This window comes from Dipodomys spectabilis, unplaced genomic scaffold (genome assembly GCF_019054845.1).
Source record: "Dipodomys spectabilis isolate Male_0828 unplaced genomic scaffold, ASM1905484v1 ptg000267l, whole genome shotgun sequence".
Lineage (NCBI taxonomy): Eukaryota > Metazoa > Chordata > Mammalia > Rodentia > Heteromyidae > Dipodomys > Dipodomys spectabilis.
This window is the reverse complement of record NW_024870944.1, coordinates 2,357,975-2,383,599: the sequence shown is the minus strand read 5'-3', so window position 1 is coordinate 2,383,599 and position 25,625 is coordinate 2,357,975.

Sequence of the window (25,625 nt, the reverse complement as noted above, 5' to 3'; positions counted from 1 at the left end):
CATTTGCTAAGGATAAAATTTCCAAGGCTCATACAAAATATATTGAATTAGAATGCTAAGTGATGAATGACAGCACCAAATTTTATTTGTTGGCTTCTTTGTTTTGGAAGTCCTGTGATTTGGACCTAGGGCCTGGGTGCTGTCCTTTAGTTTTTTCCTGAAGGCAAGTGCTCTACCAGTTGAACCACAGCTTCATGTCCATATTTCTGGTAGTTAATTGGAAATCAGTCTTACCAAACTTCTTCCTTGCACTTGCTTCAAACCTGATCCTCAGATATCAGCCAACTGAGTAACTAGGATTCCAGTTGTGAGCCACCAGAGCCCAGCTAGAATCACATTTTAAAAGTATTCTTTACTGAATCAGATGTGTCTGACTACTATTGTAGCACTTTGTTTCCAGTGTGTTGTTAGATTTAAACTAAAATCAGAACTTTTCTACTTGTAACCGGCAGCATGCAATATCTATCTAATTTATACCTATCTTCATTTTGGATCTTTTTCTTCTTTGTACCTTTCCATTCTTACTTCACAAGCAAGCATGTCAGTGCTGTTTTCCTTTTCTGAACCAAATCAGCTCCATTCCCATCAATGGGCGATGTATTTGCTGTCCTTACTGTCTGGAGTACCTGTTCCTAGATAATTGCCTGGATATTGGCTCTCATATCAACATCCCCAATATGAAGTTGTTGCCACAAAATCACCAATTTCATGTCTCTGATTTATGGAAATTATCATTATGATTTCTGGTTTTCTTTACCTCATGAAATTGCTGAGGAGAGAGCCACATTCACTTCTGTTTCTCCAACACCTGTAATAGTGCCTAGTCCTTAGTGCTCAGGGGCCTTACATGGAGATCAGCCTTCCCCAGCTCAATTTATCCTAGCTTCTGGTCAGGACAGCTGTTCAAGCTGAAGTTTAGTGGCTAGTATTAATTCTGTCTAATTCTTTGTGCCTTGTGCTGTTGTTAAGCCCACTTTAGAGCAAAATCAGTGCCTGAGACCTATTTGCTGTTATGGCAAAGATGACTATGACATCGTAGAAGTTATGGCCATTGTATTGTGAAGCTGTGTGAGGACACCAACCCTCACACAATTTCCCCAAGATATGTGTCTCCTTTGCCCAGGAGTGCATTCAACAATTCAACAACCAAACTATCACCCAGTTCCTGATAAACTCAGAGTATGTTTCCATTTCCTTTAAAAAAATTCAAGACATGCTTTGATAATTTGTCAATGAATTACTGAAACAGAGTATATAATTTTATGTATTTGTAAGTCTTTGACCATCTCTCTTGAGCCCTTGCCATATTTCTATGTGTTTGCATCTTGGGAAGGGAAATAAGGTTTAATTCAGTATGGTCAGAGACTACAGTTTGGAACCTTTTGGAGGGAATGCCAACTTTCCATCTGATGTTCTACAAATTGCCATGTTGATACAGGTACTGAGTAGACTGTCATAAGATAAGAGGCTTTTCCTGATTTCTACTGACTTTCCTCTGGGGTCAGGGGGTGTGATCCCACTGCCTATGTGTTTATTTGCTACACTGGAGGGACCAGATCTCCTCTGAAAATCTACGACTTGGTTGTAAGAGATACTAAATCTCAGAACCCAGCTTCCCACATCACTAGGATTACAGGACTGAGTCTCACGGACTCAACTTTTTTATACATGCTATAGTGAGTTTCATTACATTTACTTTCATTTTATTCACATCACAGACAGATATATACAAATATATGTATATTTTTATTCATCTATTTATAATCAGTGTTATATCTAGAAACAAATATATTCTTATAATTATAATCAAATTATATTACTACTTTCCCCAATAATATTTACACTAATATTTTGTGCAAAAAACCCTTCTAAAATTTAAATGCGATTGTATTTGGAAAAATAATATTCAGTCTTATATATTATGTAATATACTATATATAACATCAAGAATATAACATGTATTTACATATAACTGATTTAAATGTGGAGTATTTTTTCTTGCTGATTTTGTATTTGTTCATCTATATAAACCTTCTTTTTCCTATTGATTATGACTTTTGCTTTCCAGCATACATATTTTCTATATATTTTCTCAAATATTTTCAGCCCTAAGTGGACTTTTTTATAATATTGGAGCCAAATTTTTCTTCCATATTTGTCCAAAGCACAATGAAGTTGTATTCAAATTGAACTCACTGTTGGAAGAGAGCCCACATACCACTATATGTATTGTGGCATTTGTCCCATTTGACAGGATAGCTTTATAGGACATCTGATATGCTATGTACTAGACCTTTTATAGCCACCTTATGACCCCATGCAGGCCTGGCCTGGCTTCCTTGCCACTCCCTGTGCATTTAACATTTCCCATTATATCCAGTAGGCTCTCTAATACAGCCCCCTGTCTCTCTGTGTTCCCCTCCCAGAACACATATGCACAATGTTTCAGATTGTAGGATTAAAAAGAAATATATTTAGGATTCATGAATTTTAGAATATGTCAAAAATATTATTTTAATAAAGTTAAAAAAATAAATAGGATGAATCTTTTATAACAATCAGGACATAAAGAAAAATAAGGATTGTCTCAGGAAAAGGAGAAGGAACCAGAAATTCTCCCTCGGAGTCCACAAAGAGATCTTCTTCCTCATTAAAGACAGGATCTTCTTCCTGAGTCCAGGTAGGGACAGATTCTAATTTCTCAATTGGAAATTGAATCCCCTGCAAGAGGTCAGATTGGTCTGGGTATTGTGAGGAAAGATTCCCTTTCCTCAACTGAATCTAGATTTTGGACCTCACTCATTGGTTTTCCTGAACATAGACTGGGGTCATTTTCCATTAGCACACATTTACCCTGCACACTAAGACGTTTTTCACTGGCTTGGTGGCGATCTAGTTGGATTGTGTACATCAATTGAAGATATTCTGGATCGTCTTCATCCTTGGTGTTATGTGCAGGTACGCCTGCATCACATGTGGGGTTCAGAACCAGTGGGATGTCCACAGGACTCAAAACCTACTTGGGCCTTTCTTCAAATTGAAAAAAAAAACCTCTATGTTCACATGCTTTCTGGAGATCTTCCAATCTCCATCAGTCACCATAGACGACATCACTGATGGGTTCTTTATCTGGAGTTCTGCAGGAGCTGCTTTACAGTGATGCAAACCTGAGAATGGAAATAGGTACAGAAATCTTAGAGTAGACCCTAGAAGTTAAGGTGTGACTAAACTTCTAAGGATCTAATGGGAGAAGCTGTAGAATTTGAGTTTGGACTGAACACTGATTAGAATGCAGGGTGTTTCTAATGAGTGACTACTTCCAAGTTCTTTCAAAAGGAGAACAGATTATACCTGGCATAGAATATCCATAAAAGGACATTTTGCCAAACTAAGGAGTACTAAGGTCTCATGACCAGTTGGGCCCATCCCTAGAGACCCAGGTTCCATCCCTCCTCACGAGCCCTGAGGCATCTAAACAAGTTCTTCCTCTTTTGCTTGGTCTCATGGGTCATGGGTTCCTCCAGCTGGTCCAGAAGAATATGTAAACAGAAGAGCAGGTCTGAAGAGACCATGTTGATCTTGACATTCTGTGTAAGTTCTTTTAGGGTGTCATGGTTCTTAGGCACATAGAAATCATCAGGGTAGAAGTCCATCCACATAGGGAGGATAGAACAAACAATGCGGTGGGAAGATTGGTGACAAGGAAAATGAAAGCCCACCCTCTCCATCCTGAACCTTGTACTATAGCCTCTTTCTGGCAGGACTTGCATGTTGGGAAGTGCGAAGAGACTCCTGCAAGCAGGATGCTCCTCACAACCCACTTCTAGAAATTTCTCAAATATAATCTTAAAAATTTCTCCCTGTGATAGGAAGAGAAAGTTGTTTCCCCAATGGATCTGACTTGTTATATACAGCTCTCCCTGGCATCCATGAGAGTCCAAAACCACAACCACATCCAGAACTGTGTAACCTGCTATCCGCTGATGTGCCAAACCTCAACCCTCTGATGAAAATAACAACTGGTGTGCAAAGAAGAAAATTGACTTTGATTCAGAAACGTCAAAGTACCAAGTTTCAAAGGACAAAATTTCTCTTTGAGCCAATGTCCACTTACTTTTTCACTTGCTCATCTTCCTCCCAGTTACGGTAGAAGGATCTGTACCAATGGGAGAAGGAAGTTAACTCTTTGTTTCTCCTTCTCTGAACAGGACACACATGGGACTGTCTAAGTCACAAATGGTAAACATGACAGACAAAAAGTGAAGGTATGTCTATACAATTTCATGGAAATACTGTGAGTATGCTTATATACATCTTTCCAAATAACTGCAGAATGGCTCATGCCTCTAACCCTAGTAATCAGGAGGGTGAGATCTGAGGATCAGATTGAACTCAGTTTGAACCCAATCTAGTTTATAAAATCTAAAGACACGTATCTTCATTTAACCAGCCAAAGGCCAGAACTGGACTTGGGGCTCAATTGGTAGAGTGCTACGAAGGTTACAGCACTCAGGCCCCAAATTCAAGTTCAAGTTGCATCCTTTCTTCTGTATATTCCTTCAAGGCCTCCATGATAGTGATTTCCTAGGTGAGGGTGGATGTTGGATGAGACTGGCTCATTCCTTTAATCCTATTCTTTCAGCAAGAAAATCGTTAAAGCTCCACTAGCTTATGAGGCAAATGAAATGTTCTGGCAGCCCACTCCTAAGGAATTAGTCGAAGAATGCTCTTCTTTGTCTCAAGCCAAGCTCCTTTGATAAGACCCCAGTGAAACAGTCTCAGAGAGGTACCAATTATTCCAATATTCTGGAGGGGGTCTCATCAGTCTTGGGTTTGAAGGAGGAAATCTCACTTTTTTTTGTCAGTCGTGGGGCTTGAACTCTGGGTTTGGATGTTATCCCTCAGCCTTCAACTCAATGTGAGCATTCTACCAGTTGAGCCACAGCACCACTTCCGGTTTTCTAGTGGTTTATTGTCTCATGGAAAGTCTCATGGACTTTCCTGTCCAGGCTGGCTTTGAACCTTGATCCTCAGATCTCAGCATCCTGAGTAGCTAGGATTACAGGTGTGGGCAACTGGCACCCAGCTTAGGAACACTCACCTTTTAAACAGAATATCCAGCAAATGCTCTATTGTCCCCACTTTCTATAGTGGTGGAGGAAGTTTCCAACAGAGAAGAGATCACCTTTCTGGTAGGCAGGGACCAGGTCCATTACCAGAATTTCCAGCAAACCTGAGTCCAGGCACCATATATTATAAGGCATATTCAGGGTTTGGGCTGACTCATTGTCACACTGAGGTGGTAAAAAAGAATGGACCTTTGAAACATGGAAATGGGAGTACACTTAAATTGAGTAATTGTAATAGAGTGGATTGAAAACTACACAGTAAATATTTTCTCAGTCTACTCATATAAAAGCACACAAGAAGAAGGTTCGCCTTGCCTGAGTTGCCTTGTGTTTCCCTTGGTTTCTTCTTATAACAAGGCCTGAGACATTGGTTTCGTGGTTTAGCACTGATCCAATGTCTGCAGCATCGAGTGAGGCATTCACACCACTCATGCCTGAGACCTGAATCTCTTGAACTTTGAAAACAACACAGGAGCATCTTTCTTGTTCCTGAGCCACAGGCCAAGTGAGCTGGCTTGAGTTGACTTTTAGTTACAGTTGCTTGACTCTCAGAGTTCCATATTCTATTCAATTATGAGGGAGGTAGTGTCATCTCTCAGAGCCTAATCATCTAAGCTACTTGATCACATAAGACCATCCCAAAGACAAACTGTAGGCTGAAATCTCCCTCCCACATCACTCTATACACATGTGGATATTGTCAAATCCCAACATCCTCAGCTAGGTCTAGATAAAGGCATGGTCTCAGCCTCAAAGAGCCCTTCCTTGCTCAGCCTTATTTGTCACTATTCTTCTCATCCTGCACAATCATTTTGCCTCTCAGGGCCCTCTCAGCCTGCCATGTGCTTCTTGCATGTATTTTTGACAACCACTTCCTAGGACATTGTTAGGTTTTTTATTTCCTAATCTTCTGTTTGCTCTTGAAGGCTCTGTGTGCTGTCACCTGGAATAAAGGTAAGTACCTAGAGGTGGGAAAATCAAAAAGTATTGAAAAACAAACATTATACATTTAGTCAAACATTTTGTATGACAGAAGAGCATTTTTGAAACTTTTAGTATATTTTATGAACGAGGAGAAGGGGAGAAGGGAAGAGGTGCTGCGCTGTCTTCTCATAATTCAATGGTTATTATTTTAAAATACTATATTTGAAGGAACGTAATATTTAAAGAACTGTACTCCTGTTGTTTTTATAAGCTAGTCGTTTATAAAGTATTCCTCACTAAAGTCTTGTCATTTTGTCCCATGAACTATCCTCCTCCTTCAAAATAATCAAGTAAAACCCTTCACAAATAAGTGGGATGTTCTCCAATATCTGAATAAGAATTTAAGAGACAACATTGCCTGCCATTTTGTGCGTGTTCATGTGTGTGTGTGTGTGTGTGTGTGTGTGTGTGTATGTGGGTGAACGTGTGTCTGTGCATAAAGGTATTTTAGGATTTGAACAAGGACTATATGACAATCCTGAGGATCTTTCCCTTCAATGTAGTGCTCTACCAATTGTGCCAAAGTTCCACTGCAAGTTTTTTGTAGTGAGCTGGAGAGGAGAGAGCCTCCAAAACCTGTTGATAAAACATTGTTACTGGAGGTAGTGGGGTTGCATGTTTCAGTCCAGCTTCACAACACTCAATATCATAAAACAACAACAGCAAAACCCAATATCAAAATACAATAATAAGATGTAATTAGAATAAAATTTAGTGATATAGTCTGCTAGCATAACTTTCATGAAACCTTGGTTGTAATGATTTAACAACACAAAACCAAATAAATTAGATAATTTCAGTAGATTCTACAAATTTTTTAATTCCATCTTAATAAGAGGGAACAAGAAAACATTCATACTCATAAGGAGAATGTAAAAATGATAAAAGATGGCAGATTATGAAATAGGAACTTCTACACTGCAGGAAAATTTTTGTCATGGTTAATATATGGTGGTATTGCTATGGTGAATATATGGTAATGTTCTTCAGAACAGCAATAGATAAATATATATTTACTGCTCATAGTTTAACTTGTCTATCTCTATCAATTTCCTGTCTCCAAGTGCACATTATCAATGCATTCATGTTTATGGTATATTCCAAAAAATAACTATCAGAGGCAGGAGAGACCAAAATATATTAGCTTCAAAGTGTTAGGAGATAAACTTGATAATTATATTGACTATTTTATATATTAAACATGTAGTCTGTTATCATTGGATCTCTAAGTATGTACAAACACTATTTCAAAGTGAAATGAAATACAACAAGGTTTTGAAGGCATATGCCTGTAAAGCTAGCTATTTGGGGCATCACTTCAAGACCAGTGCAGTTTTACCTGCAATGCTCCACAACCCCTGGCTCTGTGTGATGGAATAAGTCTACCATCCCAGGTCCGTGGGGAGCTTAGAGCAGGAGGATTTCAATTCCTTGCCATACTGGGCAAGAACTTCCACATGGCTCCATCTCAACCAAAGAAGGTTCAACACTCACCCACCTAAGTGAAAATAAAAATACGAGCATTGTAGTATAAGAAACAAACAATATTAAAACATGCCAATACAAACCATCATGAACAACACGCACCTAGTGTTTGTTTCTCATACCTGTAATCTTAACTATAGCTAGGATTATATATGTGAGCCAGAGGCACTAGGCAGTTCATTATTTTAAAAATTACTATTTGAGTGTCTGCTTTGACTCCGAGGTCTTTGATCCATTTGGAGTTGATTCTCGTGCAGGGATCTAGCTTTAGACTTCAACAAGTAGATAACCAATTTTGCCAGCACCATTTACTGAAAAGGCTGTCTTTCTTCCATTCTATTTTTGTAGCCCTATTATAGAAAATTAGATGGCTATAGGTCTGTAGGTTCATTTCTGGGATATCAATTCTATTCCATTAGAACTGAGGTCTGTTCTTGTCCCAGAACAAAGCTGTTTTGATTACTATGGCTTTGTAGTAGAGTTTGAAATTTGGTATTGATATTCCTCTAGCACCGTTCATTCTATTAAGGATCATTTTTGCTATTCGGTGTCTTATTGTTCCATATGAATTTTTGGACTGCTTCTTCTATTCCCTTGAAGAATAAGTTTGGAATATTGATAGTTATCGCATTGAATTTGTAGATAGCCTTGGGAAGTATTGATATTTTCACGATGTTGAACCTTCTACTCCAGGAGCATGGGAAGTTTTGCCACTTTCTAAGTTCTGTTTTGATTTCCTTTTTCAGGTTTTTAAAGTTTTCATCATCGAGGTCCTTCACTTTGTTGGTTAATTCCTAGGTATATTGTTTTCAGTGGGATGTTATGAATGGAGTTGCTTTCTTGATTTCAGTCATGCTTTTCTCATTGTTGGCATACAGAAAAGCCATTGAATTTGAGGGTTAGTTTTATACCCTGCCACTTTGCCAAAGTTTTGAATCAGCTGAGTAATTTTGGATTGGAGTCCGTGAATAGGAGAAACTATAGGTCTCCTTGGCACAGGCCGAAATTTTCTTAATAGAGACCCAGAAACACAACAAATCAAAGAAAGGTTGGACAAATGGGTTGCATAAAATTGCAGAGATTCTGCATGGCCAAGAGCATAGCTAGCAAGATTAACAGAAAGCACATGGATTGGGAGAAGATCTTCACTAGCCATACAATGGACAAGGGTCTCATATCTAAAATATACCTGGAACTCAAAAAATTAAATCCCCCAACAACAAGTTCTCAAAGAAAAAACTGTCCAATAAATAAGTGGGCTAAAGACTTAAAGAGAAATTTCTCTGAAGAGGAAAGAAGGATGGCCAATAGACACATGAAGCAATGCTCAACCTCCCTAGCCATAAAAGAAATGCAAATCAAAACAACATGGAGATAATACCTCACCCCAGTGAAAATGGCTATAATCAAGAACTCTACTAACAACAGATGCTGGAGGGGATGTGGACAGAAGGGAATCTTACTGCATTGTTGGTGGGAGGGTAAATTTGTTAAACTACTATGGAAAGCAGTATGGAGGTTCCTCAAAAGACTCCACATTGAGCTCCCCTATGACCAAGCATTCCCACTTTTGGACATTTACCCAAATGATAACAAACAAGACCACATTATAGCTACCATCACGACTATGTGTATTGCAGTCTTACTTACCATAGCTAAGGTATGGAACCAACCCAGATGCCCCTCAGTATTTGAATGGATCAAGAAATTGTGGTATATATACACAATGGAATTCTATGCCTCCACCAGAAGGGATGATATTTCCCCATTTGTTAGGAAATGGAAAGCCTTGGAAAAAAATTATATTAAGTGAAGTAAGCCAGGCCCAAAGAAACATAAGTTCCATGATTTCCCTTATTTGCTATAACTGGTATATGTCTGAGACAAGCAGAAATGATTAGATAAGTTGATATTAGGTGAAATATACCCCAAGATAAGGATTCATATGCTTTTTTTTCCCTTGCGATAGTTTGTAACATATTTCTAAGATTATTTCTTTGTTGCTTTTTATGTCCTTCCTCCACGGTATAACCTTTGCTTTCACTTTATTTGATGTTTGTATAATTTCTGGGGGGAAGGGAAAAATAATTGTTAAATAAGGTACAGGTGGACCCATTACAACAATGAGATTGATGTACAAGACATTTTGTCAAAAAACGAATTTTACAACTTTAACCAGGTGTGGTGGGGAGTGGGGAGTGGGAAGTGGGGATGTGTGGGGTAGGAGATAAGAAGTGATGGGAATGGGAAACAAAGAAGGGGCAACAATGCTTGATAAGATCTATTACCTTACCAATGTAATTGTCACCCCTCTGTACGGTATTTTCACAATAACAGCAACAACAACAACAACAACAACAATAATAATAATAAAAGATGATTTGAAGCCAGGTACCAGTGGCTCATGTTTGTAATCCCAGTTACTCATGAGGCTTAGATGTAAGGATCATAGTTCAAGAAGTGGCTCCCTGGCTCAATTCTTAGAGTGCTGACTAACTTGAGTACAGAGTCTCAGGGACAGTGTCCAGGCCCTGAATTCAAGCACCACAACTGACATAAATAAACATTTAAATGTCTGAATTGCTTGTGAATTAAAATGACAGCGGTGGTATAACATTAAACAGTCTACCACAGATATCATTATATTTGTGGTTAGAAAAAGTAGCAACACTTGAATAAAGAATTTTTTTTCATAAACTAGGGCTGATTGGTCTTTAATTAAAGGAAATTGCTGGACTCATACATAGTATTTTTTGGTTGCTTTTTGTTCTGTTTTTATAACAGGATGAGAAACCTTATTTCCGCCAATGGTCATTCGGATATGTCTAACATCATTCACAGGCCATGCAAAATTAACAGAGAAGACAGGACACAGTCAACTGGCAATAAATTTTCTTTTCTTTATGCCATGTTCCAAATGATTTGTTTAGCTTATATGTCTGTATGGCCGACTCCTGCAATCCTCAAAATACAAGCATGTTCCACCAATTTAGATTTGAGCCAGGCGATATGTAGTATTAGTGCCAATAGTTGAGGAAAATTGTAACACAACCAGGGAAGAAAGAAACCAACACGTTTGTAGCTGGACACTGGAGACTCAGGCCTATAACCCTATCTACTCAGGAGGCTGATGATCAGAGTTCAAAACCAGCTGGAGTGAGAAAATTTGTGACTCTTCTCTCCAATTAACTACTAAACAGCCATAAAGGAAGCTGGGGCTTCAGAGATAGAGTAGCCTTGATTACAAACAGTCGGGGGCAGCACCTAGTGCTGAGCTGAAGGTCAGGCACAAACACACAAAAAATCAACAACAACAAAAAACAGAAACTAGGAGAAAGCTCAGGAAAGGATGGCGTTGTCTACAAGACAAATGTACACATTACATGAATTGTGAAATTGTAACCTCACTGTACACTCCTTAGTAACAATTACATTTAAAAAATCTGACAAATCCAGAAGCCATGGGTACTTATGATGTGTATCTACTTCCCAGAATTTCAAAGTCCCATCATCTGAGCTGGTAGCACAAGGGTTGTAGGCCAGGGTAATGAGAAAATATGAAGCTAGAGATCCTTTCAGATTATCCCACCCACTCTTCTATTACTTTAAGCAAAAAACAAAACAAAGGAAAGCAAACAAAACAGACTTTATGGTTAATTAAGCTGCTATTAAAGATTCCAGGCAGAATTATACTGTTAAACAATGAGTTAGTACATATGTTTTGTCGATACTAAACTTACATGTGTCACAAAAATATCCATGGATTTATAACTAGAAATTCTGAAGTGTTAAGTATATTAATTAGGTGAGTTTCATAAGATAGTCAATGAATAGAACACCACACGGAATTCAGTCTGGTAAAGTAGTTTATTTACTGAACTGCTGCCCATGCCATACATGGTTGAAAGGAGCTAACTCCTCAGGGAAAAGTTGCTGTTTGCTGAAAGGCCTCAACTCTACCCAGAACCTAGCCTCATCACAGCATCTCCAAACTAGAGGAAACAGCCATCTCCTTCTTTTGAGATACTCAAAACAGATCTCCCTCCCATTGAACTAACTTGGGAGGGGATCATAAAATCCTGGGTAAAGCAGAGAATTTTCTGCCTGCTCAAACAAACTGATTTAAGAAACCATCTAAGCCAAAGGAAAATCAAACACCACAAGCATACCAGAGACTCCAACAAGAGACTAGTTACGTACACAAGGGAGATACAGGATATTCCCATTCCCCCACAAAAAATCAAAGAGCATTTTTTGTACCTTTAATTTAAAAAATTCTAATTTTTTTAAATTTTTAATATTAAAAATTTTTGTTTTCTATTAACTTTTTTTCTTCCTCTTATAACATTTATTTTAGGGGTATATGTGTGTGTACTTGTTTTTCTTTATAAAAATTTGTTTTTGTTTAGGTCTACTGGCCTTTTGACCCTTGTTTTCTTTCCTTCTCATTCTTTGCACTTTTTCTTCTCTTTCATTCTTCTTTCCATGACTTAATTGCTGTTCTGCTCATCTTCAGATAAACCCATAGTAGATTATTAGAACTTAACTCCCTTTTGTGTATACATTTAATCCAGAAATTTATTACTCAATTTAAAACCTCTTAGACTTAAATTCCTTAATAGGAGTACTAACACTTTATACCTATATAATATTTCAAGCATTTTTATTTTTGAGTTTTACAGGTCTCCTTTCTATTCCTCCCCTTCTCTTATCCTATCCAAAGTCTTCTCTGAATATTACATTTTCATTTTGCATGATTTGTAAATGTTGCACTTTTTAATTTTTAATTTTTATTTTTCTATTTTTTCTTGTCTTTTTTCTTTCTCTTTCTTCTTTTCCTCTCTCTCTCTCCATTATCATTCTATTGAACCTATTTCCCGCTTTGAGTCTAGGACTTAGTTAAGTTAACTCTCCCTCGGATTTTCCACATCCCTCTATTCTTATTTTTAACCACATTTCTCCCTAAACCTAATAATTTCTGTTTGCCAAATTCTTCTTTGCTGTTCTTAGCCCATTAATACATAGTTGATTGATGTTGAACAGCTATATCTCTTTAGCTAGATTGTATCTGTATACTTTTGACTGTACAACTACAGGCTTTGGTTGATGCTTGCCTTAAAATAGTGTGCTAGCACAAAACTGGTTTTACTTTCATCCTAAATGGGCAGAGTAAGCCGGAAAAACACAAGAAAAATGGCAAGTCCGGTTATCTCAACTCCCACTCATAATAATCAGGGGACAGAACAGATAGTGAATAATCCATTGGAGAGTTCCCAAAAAGCTCAACAAACACTACTGGTAAACGTGATAAATGAAAAGATTGAAAACCTGCAAAGTACTCTGTATGAGCATGATAGGGAGAGAGGAGGTCAAACAAAGGTCAGTGCAGGAATATCATGAGCATGAGGAAGCTACTCAAAGATTGATAAAGTAATGGCATGAGCAGGCTGAGAACATTCAAAGAGAAAGTCAGGAATGGCATGAGTAGGCTGAGAATACTAAAGAGAACTACAGGAATTGCGTGAACATGAAGAAGCTAATCAAAGAATAATGCAGAAATTGAGAGAGCAGGAAGAGAATACACAAAAATCACTAAAGGCATTCATAGAATCCATAAACAGAGAGCTGAAAGAAGTCAGGGAGACCACAAAGGGAACGCTGAATGGAACCAAACAGAAGGAATGGGAGTTCAAAGAAACCATAACCAATCAACTACGTGATTTGTGAAAAAACACTGAACACCAAGTTAAGGAGGTAAAGAAGTTCATACAAGATCTAAAACAAAGCTCCAACAAAAAATTTGAAGCCATCAAAGCTGAACAACTCGAAGGAAAAGAAAAAACAAAGTAGAAAGTCTTGATCATAGGGTTAGACTATGCAGAAGATCAAATTTCGGGGATTGAACACAGCCTAGATATTGTAGAGAAAGAACATACAACAATCCAAGAAATATTATAGATCTATTCAACACTTGGAAGACACCATCAGAAGGCCTAATCTGAGGATAATGGATATAGAGGAGCACCTAAAGGCAGAAGTTAATGGTCTAGCAAATTTGTTTCACAAGATCCTAGCAGAGAACTTCCAAACATGCAAAAAGATAAGCCTATTCATATACAAGAAGTTTTTAGACCTCCAAATAGATCAGACAAGAATAGCACATCCCACCATCACATTATAATCCACACAGGATCAATTCAGACCAAGGAAAACATCCTTAAAGCTGTCAAGAAGAAAAGATCCATAGCCTTTAAGCAAAACCAAATAGAATCACCTCAGATGTCTCAGCGGTGACAATGAAAACCACAAGAACCTGGAATGAGGTATGCAGGCCCTAAGGACAAACAACAATCAAACATGAATTCTGTACCCTGCTAAACTCTCCTCCATAACGAAGGTGAAATAAAAAACTTCCATAGCAAAGAAAAATTGAAACATATCTCCACCAAACCAGCCCTACAAAAATTCTTAAATGAATTAAAATACAAAAAAAAAAAACATGGAAAGTATCAACAAAACAAAGAGTTGGTTCTTCGAATAAATTAACAAAATTGACAGACCCTTAGCAAATCCTTATCAGAAAAAGAAGAGAACACACCCAAATAAATAAACTCAGAGATGAGAATGGAAACATCACCAGAGAAACAACCAAGATGCAGAACATTATAAGGGAATACTTCTCAAAACTTCATCTTAATAATTTTGAGAACTTGATAGAAATGGGCCTTTTCCTAGCAAATATCGAAATGCCAAAATTAAACCAAGATGAGTTAAACCATTTTAACAGGCCCATATCAAGAATTGAAATAGAAACAGCAATAAGAGACCTCCCACCTAAGAAAAGCCCAGGACCAGATGGTTTTACAGTGGAATTCTACAAGGCCTTCAAAGCAGAGGTCACACCCATACTCCTCCAACTTTTCAATGAAATTAAAAGAGAAAGTTCACTACCGAACTCATTCTATGAAGACATCATAACCCTCATCCCCAAACCAGGCAGGGACTCATCAAAGAAAGAGAACTATAGACCCATTTTTTTTTATGAACATTGATGCAAAACTTCTCAACAAAATTTTGTCCAATCGACTTCAACAATTCATCCAAAAAATCATACACCAAGATCAAACTGGATTCATTTCAGCGATGCAAAGCTGGTTCAATATACACAAAGGAATTAATATAATTCATCACATCAACAGGAGCAAGGATAAGAACCCCATGGTTATCTCAATACTGCAGAAAAAGCACTTGACAAGATCCAACACTCCTTTATGATGAAGGTTCTGGAAAAATTAGTAATCCATGTGACATTCCTCAATACACTAAAGGCTATATATAACAAACCTACAGCGAACATTATACTTAATTGTGAAAAACTAAAGCCATTGCCTCTTAACTCAGGAAGGAGACAAGGATATCCACTCTCTCCACTTCTCTTCAATCTAGTATTGGAATGCCTAATCTACAGCAATAAGAAGAGATGCAAACATAAATGGGATCCGAGTAGGGAAAGAAGAAGTAAAACTCTTTCACTTTGCAGATGACAGGATCTTGTATTTAAAGAATCCCATAGACTCCACTCCCAATTACTCAAGCTGATTCAAAACTTTGTCAAAGTAGTAGGGTATAAAATTAACGCGCAAAAACCAATGGCTTCTATACATGCCAAAAATGAGATAAGTGTAGCTGAAATTAGGAAAGCAACTCCATTCAGAATAGCCCCACAAAAAATAAAATACCTAAGAAGTAACTTAACCATAGAAGTGAAGGACCTCTATGATGAAAAGTTTAAAAACCTGAGAAAGGAAATCAAAACAGAACTTAGAAAGTGGCAAAAACTCTCACGCTCCTGGATTGAAAGGATTAGCATCGTGAAAATGACAAAAGTGCCAAAGGCTATCTACAAATTCTATGCGATACCTATCAATATTCCAACATTATTCTTCAAGGAAATAGAAGAGTCAATCCAAAAATCCATAATAAAAGACCCTGAATAGCAAAAACGATCCTAAACAGAAAGAACAGTGCTGGCAGAATAGCAATACCAAATTTCAAACTCGACTATAAAGCCATAATAATCAAAACAGCTTGGTACTGGTACAGGAACAGACCTCAGAGCCAATGGACTAGTAAGGCAAGCAACTCCCAAATTATTCATTGAAGAGATGAGTTGAAATTAATCATTTTACACACTAATACTCTTTCCTCAACAAAACCAGAGGATTTAAAATAACTAATATTTTTATGTTAATGGGCACAAATGTGCACGAATTTTCTAGAAATAAAATGATCACTTATGAAACCTTACTGGTACGTCAAAAATGCTTTCCAATTAGAGGATTAATCTTCACACTTTTCACACAATGTGAATCTCCCTTGTAACAGAACCCCAAGCGAGACTAAGGCAGCTAATAGCTATCTAATTTTTGTTGTCTTTTTGCAATACTGCTTTCTTATCATATTGATTAGTATAAATTCTATGACCAGTATAAAATCACATTTGTTATAGAAGTTACTAGGTGGGACATTCATGGATGAGGTGGTGTGGTGTTTCTGATAGAGCCCTGTCTGGTTCATAGAAGGAGTTGGGACTGGCAGAGCATCTGTGGTGGAGTAGGGCAAGGCTTTGAGGGTGAAAGCGTCTATGTAGGGATTTGAGACAGCAGGAAGGGGACAGGAAGGACTAGATTGTTAGGGGCAGGGTCACTTGTGGAGTAGGTGGGCCTTTAGGATGGAGGCTGGCAGATGGATGGGTTTTCTGTGGAGGAAAGTGGGGTCACTAGGGAGGAAGCTCTTTGGGGCAAAGCTTTGAGAAGGAAGAACAAGGCTACAAGGGAGGAGGTTACTTAGAGGAGAGTTTCTGGTGGAGTACTGTGAGCCCTTTTGGGATATGTAGGGTGGGGTTTCCCATGAGGCAGGGAAGGGCATGGAGACAAGAGGCTGACAGAAGGTGGGGTTTCTGGTGCCAGAATGTGGAGCTATGAGGGAGAAGATTTTCAGGGTCTGGTTTGAGAGGGCAGAGCAGTGCTAGGAAGAAGTAGGCTAGTAAGGGAAGGGGATTCTGGTGGAGAATGGCAGTCCTTTGGGAAGTGTGTGAAGGTGGAGGTAGGGTGTCTGGCAGAACAGGAAGTAGTCATAATGTATGGAGGAGTTTTTCAGGACCAAGGCTTTGTGAGAGCAGGGATAGTATCCAGTGGACTAGACTAGTTAGGATGGACTTTCTGGTGTAGCCAGTCACCACTTTGAAAAGACGAGTAAGTTTGGGTGGGGATTTCACTGTTGCAAGGCAAGAAAAGGACTTTGGACAGGATTTCCAGTAGGGCAAGGCAACCTTCATAAAGGGACTTCAGTGGGACAGGGATTAACAGTTGAGCTTGGTGAGGCTTCCAAGATGGAGGCCAACTGTTGCATTGGTTTACAGTGGAGCAATGTGGGTGTTGAGAGATGAGATAGTGTGATGGGCATTTTCTAGTGAGGGTTTTCTAGAGCAGGTCAGGGCTTGGAGCCATGGGGCTAATTGGAGGAGGGCTTTGAGAAGGAGTGGAAGGTCTACAAAGATGTAGGATAATTATGGGCAGGGTATCTGGTGGAGTAGGCTGTGGATCTGAGGGAGGATGCAATAGGGAGCGGGATTATCTGGGGAGCAATTATCTACTCTCATTGAGAGAGTAGATATGGAAGGTGGAGAGGTTTGTGGTGAAGCAGGGCTGGCTTTCCAGGTAGGAGATGGGCTGTGTGAGAAGCTTCTAGCCAAGCAAGGGGGGCGGCTTCAAGAACAGTTATAGGGAGGTGGAGGGTTTTTGGTGTAGCATGATGGGCTTTGTGGGAAGAGGTAGTTTCAAGGCCGAGTTTGAGAGGTTAGGCCACTTAGAAGTAGACTAGTTATGGGCAGAGTTTCTGATGAAACCAGGAGAGGCTCGAGGGAGAACTCTGGTTGGGGGTGGGGTAGGGAAGGCAAGAGCTTGGAGGTACTAGGATATGGGAGCAATGGGGCTGTGAGTTTCTAGAGTACTTAGGAGTGGGGTATCTGGTGGATGAAGTGAGGATTTGAGGGATGAGCCTGATGTAGGCAGGGTGCTTGGTGCAGCAATTCGGGACATAGGAGGAGATATGGATGTGGCCTGGTTTCTGGTGGTGCAGAGCAGGGATTCCAGGAAGGGGTGTAGAAAAAAGCTTTCCCTATAGCAGAGTAGGGCTTTCAGGAAGGAGTTTGGCTGCAATCAGGCCTTTGAAAGTTTATAGCAGGACTACTAGGGGATAGGTTAGTTAAGGATGGGATTTTAAGGAAGAGGCTGACTAGAAGTGGGTTTCCAGTGGATCCAGTCAATTTTTAAGGGAAGGGGGAATAGGAAAGGGGCAAGAGAGTGAAGAGTGGGGCTACAAAAAATAAACATTTACTCTTAATAGGATCACCATTTTCTGTCAGTGTAGAATTATATTCCTTTTATGTATGCGAGAGATATTGGAGAAAGTAACCAGGCAATAATTCCTTCCTAGTGAAATTTTTCTTTATTCCAGTTCAGTGAAAATAAAATCACATCAGGTTCAGAGGCACAAAGTAGACTAAGACACTGGAAGCACTGGACTTGGTTCCCAAGCACAAACTTTAAGGACCACAAACAAAAATTTTAAAATGACTCACTTGGTCATAATGGACACTCTATTGTCTTAAAACTGTGAATGAATAGAACTTTTACTCTGATCATTTTAGAAATCCTAAAACTAAGTAAGTAGTAATGTTTTAACTTTATATAATATTGGCAAGTATACTAAAAATAATGGGAAAATATAAATTTGTATGCAGAATGTTTGTTCTCCATAATCAATTTTAATGTAAAAGAATTTAAAACTAGAAAATTACCATATAGTGAGATTGCAGCATGGTTTTCTTTCCGTCATCAAAATGGTGACTTAAGCAATGTGTCTTTATCATTGGATACATCGATGTTAAAACATATCTAAGAATGTGAAGCACTACTATACAGACCCTGAAGAAACTCAGGATCTATGAAATGATGTTGGAATAAAATTAATGACTAATTACAGTAGGAATTGATCTTCACTAGGCCCATAAATATTGTCCAGAAGAAAAGTCTACATTGAAAAATAAACAAAACAATGAAAAGGAATCAGGCAGGCAAACCTTGAGGTAAACATTATCCAATGAACAACATCTATTGGGGCATGATCACAAGCTTCTTTTACCTGTTACAGTTACTGATGTATGTTTTTTCCCTAATGCCAAATAACAAAGACATGAAAATGCAGTAATCATTTTCAAGGCATTAGAGTTTACAGGAAGAATTCAATGAATGTATTGCTAGAAAGTAAAGATAGATGTCTGAGATAAAGATTGAAGAAAATATCCCCAGTTTCTGGCCCTTCGAGTTGAGAGGGGTACAAGTCAAAGCACAAGGAGAATAGACAGAAGTACAGTAGTGCATTCCAGTAGTTCCCAAGATGCAATGATGAATGAAACAGCGGAGAAAATCAACATGACCATCACTGGACTTAGCACTGGAGAGAAGAGAGAAGAACAGTGAAAATCCAAGGACAATTACAAAGGATGCCCTTGCATATTTGGCAGTAGAGTGCATGTCATTGTGGTCTAAAATATGTGGAGATATTATGGGAAACTACTTGTGCTCAAATGGTGCCATGAGAAGTGATAAACTTATGATTTACAGGACATTGAATAATCATAAAGGTCTTGCTTCAGTAGTGCAGAGTTAAAACTTGATAAATTCTATTTTGAAACACCTAACACACTACAAAAGGAAGATGATTCAAATTATATATAAATGACTTGACTGCAACAATAGACTTCAAAAAAATCAAATCATATAATGTGGATGCAAAAGGGAAACATTATTAAGGTACTCTGTAAACAACACACATTTTAGGTGAATAGTCCTGATTATAAAATATTTGTTTTCCTTACAGATTTTGGATGCACAAAAACAACAACAGCAAAAAAAATCACACTTGGCAATAGAGGTGGATGCCAGTATCTCATCTAATGAGGCTGATATTGGAAGATCATGATTCACAGATGGCTGGGGTAGCAATCCACGAGACATTTATGTTCAAATGTTCAAGCAAACAGAGTGAAAGCTTGGTTCAAATATTACAGATTCAGTCAGCCATACACACAAACACACACACACACACACACACACACACACACACACACACACACACACACACACGGAATGAGAGAGGAAGAGGGAGAGAAGAAAAGGAATGTTAAGTGCTTAAAAAGTGAACCTATCTGCAGGACTATCCTAAGCATATTTTAATTAATAAAAATGAGGGAAACCATAGAGCCTATGTTTCTTAGAGTTTGGCTTCCTACACATAATATGATTTTTTCCAAGGCTTTCCATTTTCTTAAGAAAGGGGCTGTGTCATTCTTTCTGATAGAAGCATGAAATTCCATTGTGGATATATACCACATTTTCTTTTGTTTTTTGAGGGTGAAGGGTCCGGTCGTGGGGCGTGAACTTTGGGCCAGGGTGCTGTCCCTCAGCTCTTCAGCTAAAGGGCTAGCGCTCTATCACTTGAGCCACAGCACCACTTCCGGCTTTTTTCTTTTTGCTTATGTGGTGCTGAGGAATCGAACCCAGGGCGTCATGCATGCAAGGCAAGCACTCTACCACTGAGACACCTTCCCAGCCCCACATTTACTTGATACATTCATCTATTGAGGGGCATCTTGATTGGTTCCATATCTTAGCTATGGTTGTAATGCTGCAAAAAACATAGTTGTGCTTGTAGTTTTAGTGTGTTTTAGCTTGAGATCATTTAGACAAATGCCCAGGAGTGGGATTGCTGGCTCCAGAGTTATGTACATTTGAAATGAACTAATTGAAATGAACTCCAAGACATGGAAACAACAAGTCTTTTTTTGCAGATGTCAACCTTGATGCCGGTAAAGTAGTGTATCTAGATCTTATTTTATTTCATTTGTCTTTTGCCATTGGCTTATCCCTGGTAATTTCTGTCTTTATTCTGGTACCTTCCATCTTGTATATACATTACCTGATTTGGAGAAGGAAAGGGAAATAACATAATAATAAAAGAAGTACCAAGAGTGACCCATTGCAACAATGATATTCACAAGACACTATATTGGCCATGGACTTAACAACTTTGGGATCAGAGGAGGTGGGGTGGTCAAAGGGATAGGAGGACAATAGAGTGGATTACTATTCAACAAGTATATACCTTACTCATGTAACTGTAACCACTCTGTACATTACCTTTAAATTAAATAAAAATTTTACACGTGAGTCTACCCTAGAAAAAATATCCTTTTCAAAATATTACGTCTGTAACAGAACTTGTGAGGGATTCTAGAGTCAAGCTGTTAGCGCTTGGAAAGGGATAGATTGACAAGCCATCTCAAACAGCAATCAAAAGGCTGAGAGCTGTGCTCTGGAAAGGTCAAACAGTCAAGGGAAGACAGGGGTATGATTTATTACCTCAAGAGTATTTATGTTAGAACTGTTGGACACTAAAAGTTTAAGAATTTGGAGGCAAGATGGATGTCTGTGCTATGGTTGTAATGACTATTGCTCCCTTCTGCTCCCTAACAATAAGGGAGTCAATGATCAATATGTATACAAACAATAACACATGTTAATAGTTGTAACCACAAGCTAGATTGATGCCTTAGTTTGTGGACATACCTGTAGCCTCTCACCCTCCACCACTCTAGTAGAATGAATATAAAGCATGTTAAGCAGGATTTGGGGATCCAGAATCTAGCAATGAGGCTTTGGGTCCTCTGGTGTCTTCTTTCTTATCACTTCCTGTGATTTCTCAGTTCTTTGGCCAGGTATCCCACCATCTTTGCTGTTCCATGGTTGAGGTTAGTGACAGTACAGATATTCTGAACACTTCAAAACAAACTATGGAAAAACACTTCCTCAGAGAAGAATCACAAACTTATAGGAGCACCTGGAAAGATACCATACATCAGCAGTCATCCTGTGATCCTCTAGCAATAAAGTATAATTCAGGAGTATTTTTACTTGTAATAATATAAGAGATGGACAATTGTCCCTTTTGTACATTTGTTATTTGGTATTGCATAAATTTTCAGGAATTAATATACATTGTGAAATAATGTTATTTATTTCATAGGTCACAAACTTCGTCACTGGAGTGATGACCCTGTCTTATCTCAGTTGCTTGATTCAGACTTAGTGTGAATTGCCTAATTATGAACATTTCTTCATGAAACTCAACAGCACAGAATGAAGTGTGAGGGTCAGGCCATTCCATACTTCTAAGGATTTCACATATATTAGAGTACTATATACCTACACTGCTCAGCACTCATGGCACATTGGTGTGTTATAATTGTCTTTAGATCAGAAATATGCTAGAGCTTAATCTAAAATGATGGGCTGTACATTTTCAATGCAAGTGTGATGATCACCCACTGCAATTATTCTCAGTGGAGAATCTTTCCTATGCATTTAACTGACTTAGCTTCTACTCTGTGTTTTACCATTATAAGGGACAGTCACACTGTGTCTAGCTACAATACTGCAGCAACCTTAGCTGCCCTTGAATTTTACCTCCAATCTTGATACCAAGGTCAACTCCACAACTCTAATCACATAGTGGACACCTAACCTTTTCAAGCCTGGTTAAAAATTCAGCTATCATTGCTCATTGCCAGTGTTAAAGATCTTACTCCTTTAGATTTATTGTGTATATTCTTGTATTTCCAACACTGCCTTAGATGTTGGTTTTTGAAGTAGAACTTTTGTTTGCTTTTGATTTATGGAGGTGCTAGTGATGCCAGTTGAACTGCATCTAATATAATGAAAGTAATTTTGACATATGAATTTAATTTTGGCAATTGAAAAAGTGAATACACATCACTCACAAAAGTTTCTTTATATGTACTGGTATTGCTTTATTGTGAACTTCCTAAAAGCCTGTCATGGGAGCACATATCCCAAATCCCATCATATCGGTCACTGAGACAAGGCTTGAAAGGTCCAGACCACTTGACACTTCATAGTGAGAACCTTTCTCCAAGAAGGGGGAGAGAGTAGCAAAAAGAGCAAATGAATCTTCCAACTGTTTTGTTACATGTTCTTTATACTTAGCCATTGAAAACACCATAATAGTAATTTTTATGACTTCTTACCTACTCTTTTCCTCTTCTGAACTGTTTTATTTATGGATCTCTAAGAAATCACATAAAAATCATATAAAAATCTATATAAATTATATAAGAAAGCATAAACAATATTTGTTAAGGTTATATAACCTAAAATGAATAATTTCAGGAAATTGTTAAGCACATAAAATGTAATGCATACCTAAAATTTTCTCTTTATTGAAAACTTCAGCACTTGTAGTTTATTTATTCTGATAACAAAGATTATAAACTAAGTTACAATAGTATTCCAAATGGAACACATAATTAGAAACATGAAGAGTAGCATTAAAGAATGCTACTGCTACCACTAATAGAGTAAGAATGAAATTTAGATAAAACTACTCCAGAGTAAAAGCCACAGAATAGCTGCAACATTACTGACTTTTTTTTGTAAAGACAAATTTTCACAGATATTAATATCAATTGGGTATATATTTCTTAAGGCCTTCAGGAAGGATGTTGTGACCATGTTGATGGAAGTAGATTTCTCTGGGACCTACTACAAAATGTGTAGACACCATTCCAAACACTGCACCTGCATTAGGGTAACTTTAGTGCTCTTGACAGTTCTTCAAGTTAGGAAATTAATTAAGTAATTTATTAAAAACAGAAGTAGGCAACAAGACCAAACAAATTTCCCAAATACCTAATACTGATCAGTTGTAGACCCATAATTCAAATCCCGGTTTCCACCAAGCATATCTGAGAATATTCTGTAAGTGTCACATTCATTACCTTTCAAGACCTATGAAGCAGATGAGCCCAAATTATCTTCCTAATTATGGTTATAACGGCAATAACATTGCTACAATATATATATATATTTTTAAAATGTGTGGGTAATGACACTTTATGTGATCTTTATACCAAATAACGATCAGTTTAACGTCTAAAGAAATACCTGAATGAACATCATTCAGCTTCCACTGTTTAGCATTCCTGGAGTGATTACTTAAGGAGAACAAATTCATGTAAAAGACACCTGTGCTAATGAGCACAGGCTTTTTATCATTAAGTACCTAGAATACACAGGGAATAGTTTGTTATGGATATATAATCCAAAAGGAATAATTTTTGTGACTAATTACTTTCTTGTTGTACCAAAGAAAATCTATTTCCTATTCTAAAACATATATAAATTTAATGGATATTAGTGCTATCAGTATAAATTATGCATGAATAATATATGTAATGTATTATATTATATAACATATAAATGATATATTTATAATATATGTATAATTACTGATATTCTATAACTACTATAAATAATATATGTATAAAACTGATTTTAGTATTATACTGTGAAGGATACAAAGAATGACAACTTTATTTAAATAAATATATTTGTATGCTTTAGTCACATAATTTTTTGTGTGCCAGTACTGAGGCTTGAACTATGTTCTGGATGTTGTCCCTGAGCCATTTCACTCAGACTGGCTTCATATAGCTATCTTCAGATTTCAGCCCCTAAGTAGCTGGGATTCCAGACATGAGTCATATTATTTTTTTTTAATTCCATCCTTGGCATGTTCTTATGTAATTATTTTTGAATGTTCAATTATATTATGATATGATATTTCATTTCTAAACCAATTCAGAATAAATAACTAGTTATTGGGTAAAACTATATATTGCAATAAAGATTGTAAAGACCCTACTTTACTATCAATTTTCAAAGATATTGCTAGTTTAATTCCTGGACAGACAAGTAGAAAAATTAAATTAAGTGTTCATAATATATGTAATATATTACATAACATGTAAATGATATATTCATAATATAGGCATAATTAGTGATATTCTATAATTACTATAAATAATATATGTATAAATCTGGTTTTAATATTATACTGTGAAGGATAGACGGAATGACAATATCCTTATCTTAACTTTCTCATTTTTAATGGTAGACAAAACATGCTATAAAAATATATCTTCAAGAAAGCACATGTACAATCTTCATCGCTATAAACATCTTCTTAGATTGGATACACTTATCCACTAGAGTCAGCTTACCACTGCAAATACTTTGTGATACTTTCTGGATAAAGTTGCTTGTCCTCATCCTCATCAACCTTTCAGCAACTTCAGTGCAGGACATTTTCTCCTGCCTAGCCTGTCGATGATATCATCCTTTGTTATTTCCCAGCAAAGAAATTGTGGCTAGCAGGCTTGAACATTGGTACATTCAGAAGTTCTTTGGCTGTGAAATTTTGCTTTCCTTTCTTGGCAAGTGAGCTGGAATAATGAAAAACATTTAAGGCAATTTGTTTTACGGTAAATGAAAACATACTGATTTGAAAATACTACAAATATTCATTCTTTAAATTTATTTTTAATTCAAATATAATAGGGGTGGTTTTAGTAGTGCATGCCTTTAAATCTAGCTATTTAGATGTCTGAAAACAGAAGATCATAGTTTCAAGCTAGAACAGGTAAATAGACCATGAGTCACTTATCTTCAACTAAGAACCAAAAAGGTAAAAGTGGAGCTGTGGTTCAAATGGAAAAGAAAAATAAAAGAATCTAGGCCCCAAATTTAAGTCATAGTACTAGCACACATATACCATATATATATATATATATATATATATATATATATGGTTCCTAAAGTAATCGAAACCTGGTCATAGATTAAATATGAGGTGTGCAAAAGTATGTAAGTCTGAAATGACTCTGAGGTATTTTGATAATCAAATAGTAATGAAGGATTGTAGATTTGTAGATAGAGATCAAAGCTCACTTTGGGATTTTTCTGAGTTTGTTTAAATCAGTAGCTAGGAGTTTTCAGTAGACAGGATGCTATTAAGGACTTGAATTAAAGAAAGAACAGAGCTGGA